At 48.4% G+C, this 7,418-nt stretch overlaps 1 long non-coding RNA gene across 2 annotated transcripts in view; it reads left to right on the forward strand.

Moving 5' to 3' along the window:
• LOC128120361 (uncharacterized) overlaps positions 1 to 3,348 on the forward strand; it is a 37,117-nt gene extending 33,769 nt beyond the window's left edge. For both annotated transcript variants that reach the window (XR_008221851.1, XR_008221850.1), the window contains exon 3: positions 607 to 3,348. This is a non-coding gene — a long non-coding RNA (uncharacterized LOC128120361). The remainder of the gene's footprint in view (positions 1 to 606) is intronic.
• The last annotated feature ends 4,070 nt before the right edge of the window (positions 3,349 to 7,418 follow it).

Genomic DNA, 7,418 nt, shown 5'->3' on the forward strand with positions numbered 1-7,418 from the left:
TTACTGGGAGATTCTAGGCAGGTACTCTACCACTGAGCCACACCCCAGCCCCTCACTGGGGGATTCTAGGCAGGTGCTCTACCACTGAGACACACCCCCAGCCTCTCACTGAGGGATTCTAGGCAAGTGCTCTACCAGTGAGCTATGCCACAGCCCCTCACTGGGGGATTCCAGGCAAACAAGATATTGCTGAGCTACATCTCCAGTCCTATTCACTTTTTAAAAAATGCAATTTATTAATTTAGTGTGTATGCCTTGTTGCATGTGCTGAGGTCAAAGGAGAACTTGCAAGATTCAGTTTTCTCATTCCACCACAGGAGTTCTAGGGATTAAACTCAGGTCTTAACAGCAAGAACCTTCACAGTCTGGACCATCTCACTGGCTTTTTTATTTTTCTACTTGGAGATGGTGTCACCAAGTTGCCCAGGCTGACCATGAACTCATAATCTTCCACTCAGCCTCCACAATATCTGGTAGCTAGAATGACAGACTTATATCACCAGCCATGTCTTTTATTTATTTGCATGTCTTTTTATTTGTTTGTTTCTTGTAACTGTTTGTTCCAATGAAGCTTTTCATTTTTGTTGTTTTTTCCCCTCTTTGTAGCTGGTATTTCTGTGTTCCGACATCTGGGACTCATTAATGATCTTCTGAGTTCCTAACAGCTTGGGCAGGCCTACGTACCAGCTTACCAGCCATCTGCAACACACACATAGGCTCAGGTAGTCTCCACTCTACACCAACTGCTGTCCTTGATGGTTGTCCCACACTCCTGGCATCTCCAAATGCTGGAGTCTCCACTGCACTTGAGGCTGAACCCATGGCCTCTCCTCAGGGAGACTCTGGCCCTGCTACCCAGCGACAAGCCTCAGTTTCCCTCCATGACCTCTTTGTGTATTCCAAATCAGCACCCTGTAAGAAATTCTTACACACTATCTGTCAAGTCTTCTTGCCAGCTTGCTGTGCGGCCTGGGGCTGGTCTCTCATTGGACCGCAGCTTCTATGTGCTGACTCTAAGGAAATACTTCCCAGAAGATTTTGCATCAGTGATGCTGGGTTGTTTTTTTTTTTTCCTTTCTTAATCACAGTTGGTTTTTCAGCCCTAGCTAACCAGCATTGATTTTCCCAGTAAAGCAAATGTTTCACTTCAGTGGTGCTGGTCTCTTGTTAATTACAGCTGATTCTTCAGGCTTAGCTGATCAGAACCCTGGGTTCTTAATTCAAAACATCACACAAATAGCCTTGTTAGTGTCTTTGAGCGACTCTCAGACTTCCCTCTGAAACGTCACAAGCCAGGTCTCCATTATCTGTACTGCTCTCAGCGTTATCTTCCAAGTTCTCACAAGAGCTCAGTAAGCTCTGAGTACTCAAAACTTTGCCAGCACAGAGCTCCACAGTCCTCATTTGCTTCACACAAAAGGGTCCAAGTCATAAAAGCCACAAGGCTAGCTCCAGCACAGCCATACCCCACTTCTGGTACCAATTTCTGTCTGGTTCCAATTTTGTTTGCTTCTTTGTTGCTGTGATAAAACACTGAGCAAAAGCAACGTGGACAGGATGAGGCTTTAGTTTACTGTCCACCACCGAGGGACATCAAAGGCAGGAATCCAAGCAGGAACTCGAAGGCAGAACAGAAGCAGGAAACAGAGGAATGCTGCTTACTGACCTGCTTCCCCCGGCTAGCTCAGCTACCCTTTTTATGTAGCCCAGGCCCACTTGACCAGGGATACCACCACCTACACTTGGCTGAATCTTTCTATCAAGAAAATGCTGACACAGACGAGCCCACTGGCCAAGCTAATGAAGGCAATTCCTCGGTTGAGATTCCTTCTTCCCAGGTATGACTAGATCGATTGGAAGTTGATAATAAATAAATAAATAAATAAATAAATAAATAAATAAATAAATAATTAATTTTAAAAAAACAGCATAAGGGGGAAAAGAAGGGGTGATTGTCTTCATTTGGTTTTCTGAGACAGGCCTCATTATGTAGTCCCGGCTGGCCTGGAACTCACAATGTAGTCCAGGCTAACCTCCAACTCACTGAGATCCACCTTCCTTTGTCTCTTAGTGCTGGGATTAAAGGCATGCTTAACTATGCCTGGCAAGGGATGCAGTTTTGGAACAGTTCACAGGGGAGAGCTCAGCTTCTGTAGGAGACTCCCTGAGTCCAGCCATACCCGAGTCGCAGCTGCTTCCAGCTGGCTGAGGTTCTGGATGGATGCTCATACCATTCCACTTCTCCTGTGCCTGTCTTTTCCCGTTGTCTGCACCTCCAGAAGCTGTGGGGCCCATAAGAAGCCCGCTCCTCCGTCAGTGCTCTGCCACCGTGTCTCTGAAGCCAGATTCACTCTGGCATCCTGAGGCTCCTTTTGCTGACCTTGAGGCCAGTCCCAGTGAGACCACAGCCCCAGAACTATACCCCCAACATCTTGCTAGAACCAGGATGGACGGCTCCTCTCCTTGGGTACCATGCTGGGGTGGCCAGGGCTATTCTAAAGAATGGGTCAGGGTTAGGGAGGCTGCTCAGTGAGTAAGAGTACTTGCTGTATAAGCATGAGTTCCTGAAGTTCAGATCCCAGCAACCACAGAAAACACTGGATGTGGCCATGCACGCACCTGCAACCCCAGTGCTGTAGGAGGCAGAGGCAAGAGGATCACTTGGGCATGCTGGCCATCAGTCTAGGTCTAGATTCAATGAGATTCTATATCAAAAGAATAATATGAATAGTGATATAGAAGGACACCTGATGTCCTTCTCTAGCCTACATCCATTACAGTCACATTCAGCTGTACACAGATGCCTCTCTCTGTGTCTCTGTCTGTCTCTGTCTCTGTCTCTCTGTCTGTTTGTCTCTCTCTCTCTCTCTCTCTCACATACACACACACACACACACACACACACACACACAGAGAGAGAGAGAGAGAGAGACAGAGAGAGAGAGAGAGAGAGAGAGAGAGAGAGAGAGAGAGAGAGAGAGAGAGAGAATAGACCAGACACATGTTGTCTTTACTGATATCACCAACCACCTCAGGATTTCTCAGCCTCCCCTCTTGCTTCCTCAACGGTCCCCTCTCAAGCAGCACAAAGGCCCCCCACAGCCTCTTCCCACGCCACAGCTTGTGCCAATGAAATCTGTGTTCTTGCCTAAAATCCTTTTCCTCCTTGAAAAGCCCTGCTCTTGCAAAGAAAGCCTCCAAGCTTTCAGAACATTGCCTCTGCTGTGAGCTTTTCAACATTCTCCTGGAGAGTCCATTGATTTATTTGTTCTTAGCTCTGTCCGCAGTCCCCCTGAGGCAGCTGGGGCCCTTGACTCAACAGGCAGAGGAGGCCATGGAGTCAGGAGAAAATGAAGGAAAAGATTAAAAAAAAAAAAAAAAAAAAAAAAAAGCTTGGTTACAGCTCCAAAATGCATCTCATCAGAAATGCATCAGCTGCATGGAGGGGCCATGCACAGCACAGCAGGAGCCAGGGCGCATGGAGGGCCAGCTGTCCCCCATGCCCTGGTAGGCACTCCTAGGCATGTCACCTGCCTGTCCAGCATTCCCTGCTCACAGTGCAGCATGTTTGGGCCTTGCCAGGGTACCATGTTGCATCCCAGTATCCCTCATTGTAGATAAGTGAGGTGAGAAATAACATGGGTCAGGTGGGGATGTATATAGGTGAGGTAGATGGGTGAATGGCTAAATGTGGATGGATGGATGGATGGATGGATGGATGGATGGATGGACGGATGATGGACAAATGGATGGATGGATGGATGGATGGATGGATGGATGGATGGATGGGTGAATGATGGACAAATGGATGGATGGATGAATGGACAAATGGATGGATGGATGGATGGATGGATGGATGACTGATAGGTGGATGGGTGAATGGATTGGATGGGTAGATGAGTGAATGATGGATAAGTAAATGGATGGGTGATCGACGGATGATTGAATGGATAAACTGAATGGATAAATGGATGATTGATGGATGAATAATGGATGAATGGGTTTATGGGTGATAGATGACTAATGAATGTGTGGATGGATAGATTGTTTAGATGGATGGATAATGGATGGATGATAGATGGATGTATGGATGATGAATGGATGGATGAACTATGAGTGGATAGATGATGGATGAATGGATGGATAAGTTGGATGGGTGGGTGAATGGATTGGATAGATAAATGGATAGATGGTGATAGGTAGATGATTGACAAATGACAACTCAAGCATTAGATAGTCCCGCTGGTACCCTGGTGTTAGTCAGTAATATAAAGAGCTGCCCTGGAAACAGGATCAAAACATTAGGACAGATTTTTTTCCACATTTGAAACCCTCCTGGGCTTCGGACCTTGCAGGGAAGTGATAATTTTCAGCCCCTAGGAGACTTGGCATCTGGGCAGGAGTGAGAAAGCAGCAGGTGCCAGTAGGACCATGCCAGGGGAAAGCAGGATTTTAGGAAGATCAGCCCCCAGCAGCAAAAACCAACATCAGCCATCGCCACTGATGAGGCCAGCCACTGAGAAGCCAGAGGATTTGCCAGACTTACTCGGGTTACAAAAGATGTGAGTAGCTCAAGTGACCTTGGGAAAGAACAAGGTTAGCACACTCATGCTGCACTGCTGGACTCAGGACACCCTACAAAACTACAGTAAACGAAAAAGCCTGGCATTGGCTAACTGTAAGCAGAAAGACCCATGAACTCAAGGGTGAGCCTTGGCACAGACACACGCATAGATGATGACTGATTTTTAGCTGTGTGAGTTCATGTGCATGCAGGTGTGTGCCTGTGTGTGAGTGCCTTGTGACCAGAGGTGAGCCTCGGGTGTGGCTGCTCAGGCACTAGCCATCTTGCTTCTTGAGATAGAGACCCTCACTTTTACCCAGAACTTGCCAATTCATCAAGACTGGCTGGCCAGTGAGCCCCAGAGCCCCACCTGTCTCTGCCTTCCCAGCTGGAATTACAAAAGGCCAACCAATACATCTGGCTTTTTTCACATGGGTTTTTCATGGGGATAAAATCTGGGTCCCCTGGTTGCAGAGCACCACGGATGGCTAACTTCTGACAAAGTGGCAAAGGCTGTGTGGTGAAACTGTGATGCTTGGGTGTCCCTATGTGCAAAGAATAAACACGGAATGGCAGTTTGCTCCACATACAAAACCAACCCTAAATGGGCCGTGGACCTTCATACATGTGAAACCTAAAATTATCAAATTTCTGTCAGAAAACATGGAAAATCTTTGTGTCTTTGTTTAGATAAAGATTGTTTTAAAGCTGGGTGGTGGTAGCACATGCCTTTAATCCCAGCACTCTGGGATTAAAGAGACAGGTGGATCTCTGTGAGTTCGAGGCCAGCCTGGTCTACATAGTGAGTTCCAGGACAGCCAGGACTACTTCACAGAAAAACCCTATCTAAAAAAACAAAAACAAAAATGAACAAACAAAAAGATTGTTTTAAGTATGGCATCGAAAGCCTGATCTATTTCATTAAAAATCTACTCTTTTTAGGCTAGAGCTCAATGATGAAGGACTTGACTGGTAGAAGGCCCTGGGTTCAAGCCCCAGCACCTCAGAATAAAATATGAATAAACAAACAAGGAAATAAGTAAAGAAAACCATTAACACCTAGCCTGTAGTCCCAGCTGTGGATGACTGTGGCAGGGGTGAGAGGGTGTGGGGTAGGGGTGGGGTCATTTGAGCCCAGGAGTTTGAGATCAGCTGGGGAACAAGACATTTCCCCAGGGATAGTACTAAAAGGCCACCAAATGACATGAAAAAGGCGTTGAGCATCGCACAGAGTTAGTGTAAATCACCGCCTCAGTGGGACGCAGTGCCATCTCTCACCAATAAGTTCACCATCACCTTAGAAAAGAAAATAAGGCTGGGGACATGTGTCGGCTGGTAAAGCACTTGCCCTGCGAGCACAAAGACCTGTGTTGCATCCTCAGAAGCCTTGTGACAAAGCTAGCCATAGTGGCCTGGGCTTACTGAGGAGATGGGCAATTGAGAGATGAGATCTGTCACGAGATGGGTGGATCCCTGGGATTTTCTAGCCAGCCAGCCTAGTCTAACAAGTTCTAGGCCAGTGAGAGACCCTGACTCAAAAACCAAGGTGGATGGGCTGGTGAGATGACTCAGTGGGTAGAGATGCTCGCTGCCAAACCTGACCACCCGAGTTCAGTCCCTGGAACCCGCATCGGGGAGGACCACACATGTGGAGAAAGTGGAGCCTCACACAAGCTGGTGGGACTGTAAAATGGTACGGCCGCCATGGAGGACAGTCCAGGATTTTTGCAAGACTGTCTACATAGACTTCCCACGTGACCCAGAAACCCTGTTCCCCACTGTGTACTCCAAAGAAAATGGGTGCTAGGGTTTGGCTGAGAATCGTCGCCCACAGGCTCGTGCATTTGGACACTTGGGACTCAGCTGGTGGCACTGTGGAACCTTGGAGTCTGGGAGCACGGTTGATGGAGATGGGTCCCTGGGGCCGGACCACTGAGGGTGCCCACCTGCAGACTTCTGCCCTCCTGTCTACTGCAGGATGTGGCGAACTGTCACAATGGGCCAAACCCTCTGAAATCTTGAACCGGAAAAGCCCCTCTCCCTTGAATTGTTTCTCTTAGGTGTGGTTTGTTTGTTTTGTTTTCACAGTGATGAGAAAGGTGACTGAGACACAAGGACTCCATAGTCACGTGTCCAAAGTGCTCACTACTACGCTATTCACAGCAGACAGTGCAAATGAGTGGATGGGCAAGGCAGAGCCCACGGGTACCCAGCTCTCAGCTGATGGAAAAGAGTGGGCCTGAAGTCACTGCTGGGTGATACAGCCAGGCACGGAATGGCGCTGTCACACAGTCCCCTTTTATCCAGAGAGACAGAGGGTACGTGGGAGGAGGGAAAGAGGAAGAGGAGGGGGAAGAGGCTGGGCATGATGGTTCATGCCCATTTTCCCAGCATTTGGCAGGCCAAGACAAGAGGATTGCCACAAGTTCAAGGCCAGCTGCCTGGACTGCAGTTCAAGACCAGTCAGGGCTACATAGTAAAACCCTGCCTCACAAAGAGAGAGATGGGGGGTAGGGGGGAAGGAGAGGAAAGGGGGGAGTGAAGAAGGGCAGGAGAGGAGATGAGGAAGAAGAGGTGAGGAAGGAAAAGGAAGGGAGGGGAGAGGAGAGACCAGACAGGACAGCAAGCAAGCAGAGATGACATTAAACGGGAATGAAGCAAGGGGAAGGTTCTAGAGAGCGTTCCGCCCCTGTCATGCTGGGCCTCCGGATTAAGTGGCCTTACTTTCCACCAACTCTTCACTGCCCGGACACCTGCTCAGTGTCCTCTCAAGGTCAGGGGAGGTGCCTAACAGCCCAAGGACTCAGCCAGCCTTAAACCTGAGTCTCAGCTAATCCGGATGGCAGGCAGGTGG

Source organism: Peromyscus californicus, unplaced genomic scaffold (genome assembly GCF_007827085.1).
Source record: "Peromyscus californicus insignis strain IS unplaced genomic scaffold, ASM782708v3 Scaffold_2__1_contigs__length_46816999, whole genome shotgun sequence".
NCBI lineage: Eukaryota > Metazoa > Chordata > Mammalia > Rodentia > Cricetidae > Peromyscus > Peromyscus californicus.